This window comes from Somniosus microcephalus, unplaced genomic scaffold, assembly GCF_052327205.1.
Source record: "Somniosus microcephalus isolate GS21.2 unplaced genomic scaffold, FLI_Smic_1.0 unresolved_chr5, whole genome shotgun sequence".
Taxonomy (NCBI): Eukaryota; Metazoa; Chordata; class Chondrichthyes; order Squaliformes; family Somniosidae; genus Somniosus; species Somniosus microcephalus.
Window position 1 is genome coordinate 35,532,883 of NW_028225183.1, and position 1,584 is coordinate 35,534,466.

A 1,584-nucleotide genomic window follows, 5' to 3' on the forward strand; every position below is an offset into this window, starting at 1 on the left:
AGATGGGGGAGAGCGAGATGGGGAGAAGAGAGAGATGGGGGGAGCAGAGAGAGATGGGGGAGAAGAGAGAGATGGGGGAGGAGAGGGAGATGGGGAGAAGAGAGAGATGGGGGGAGAAGAGAGAGGTGGGGAGAAGAGAGAGATGGGGGAGAAGAGAGAGATGGGGAGAACAGAGAGATGGGTAGAAGAGTGCGATGGGGGAGAAGAGAGAGATGGGGGAGACGAGAGAGATGGGGGAAAAGAGAGAGATGGGGAGAAGAGAGAGATGGTGGAGAAGAGAGAGATGCGGGGAGAAGAGAGAGATGGGGAGAAGAAAGAGATGGTGGAGAAGAGAGAGATGCGGGGAGAAGAGAGAGATGGGGAGAAGAGAGAGATGCGGGGAGAAGAGAGAGATGGGGAGAAGAGAGATGGGAGAAGGGAGCGATGGGGGAGAAGAGAGAGATGGGGGAGAAGAGGGAGATGGGGAGAACAGAGAGATGGGTAGAAGAGTGCGATGGGGAGAAGAGAGAGATGGGGAGAACAGAGAGATGGGGAGAACAGAGAGATGGGTAGAAGAGTGCGATGGGGGAGAAGAGAGAGATGGGGGAGACGAGAGAGATGGGGGAAAAGAGAGAGATGGGGAGAAGAGAGAGATGGGGAGAAGAGAGAGATGGGGAGAAGAGAGAGATGGGGGAGAGAGAGAGATGGAGAGAAGAGAGAGATGGGGAGAAGAGAGAGATGGGGAGAAGAGAGAGATGGGGAGAAGAGAGAGATGGGGAGAAGAGAGAGATGGGGAGAAGAGAGTGATGGGGGAACAGAGAGATAAGAGAGAGATGGGGGAGATGAGAGAGATGGGGAAAGAGAGAGATGGGGGGAAAAGATAGAGATGGGGAGAAGAGAGAGATGGGGAGAAGAGAGAGATGGGGGAGAAGAGAGAGATGGGGAGAAGAGAGAAATGGGGAGAAGAGAGAGATGGGGGAGAAGAGAGAGATGGGGAGAAGAGAGAGATGGCGGGAGAAGAGAGAGATGGGGAGAAGAAAGAGATGGGGGAGAAGAGAAATATGGGGAGAAGAGAGAGATGGGGAGAAGAGAGAGATGGGGGAGGAGAGAGAGATGGGGAGAAGAGAGAGATGGGGAGAAGAGAGAGATGGGGGAGAATAGAGAGATGGGGGAGAAGAGAGAGATGGGGGAGAGCGAGATGGGGAGAAGAGAGAGATGGGGGGAGCAGAGAGAGATGGGGGAGAAGAGAGAGATGGGGGAGGAGAGGGAGATGGGGAGAAGAGAGAGATGGGGGGAGAAGAGAGAGGTGGGGAGAAGAGAGAGATGGGGGAGAAGAGAGAGATGGGGAGAACAGAGAGATGGGTAGAAGAGTGCGATGGGGAGAAGAGAGAGATGGGGGAGACGAGAGAGATGGGGGAAAAGAGAGAGATGGGGAGAAGAGAGAGATGGTGGAGAAGAGAGAGATGCGGGGAGAAGAGAGAGATGGGGAGAAGAAAGAGATGGTGGAGAAGAGAGAGATGCGGGGAGAAGAGAGAGATGGGGAGAAGAGAGAGATGCGGGGAGAAGAGAGAGATGGGGAGAAGAGAGATGGGGAGAAGGGAGCGA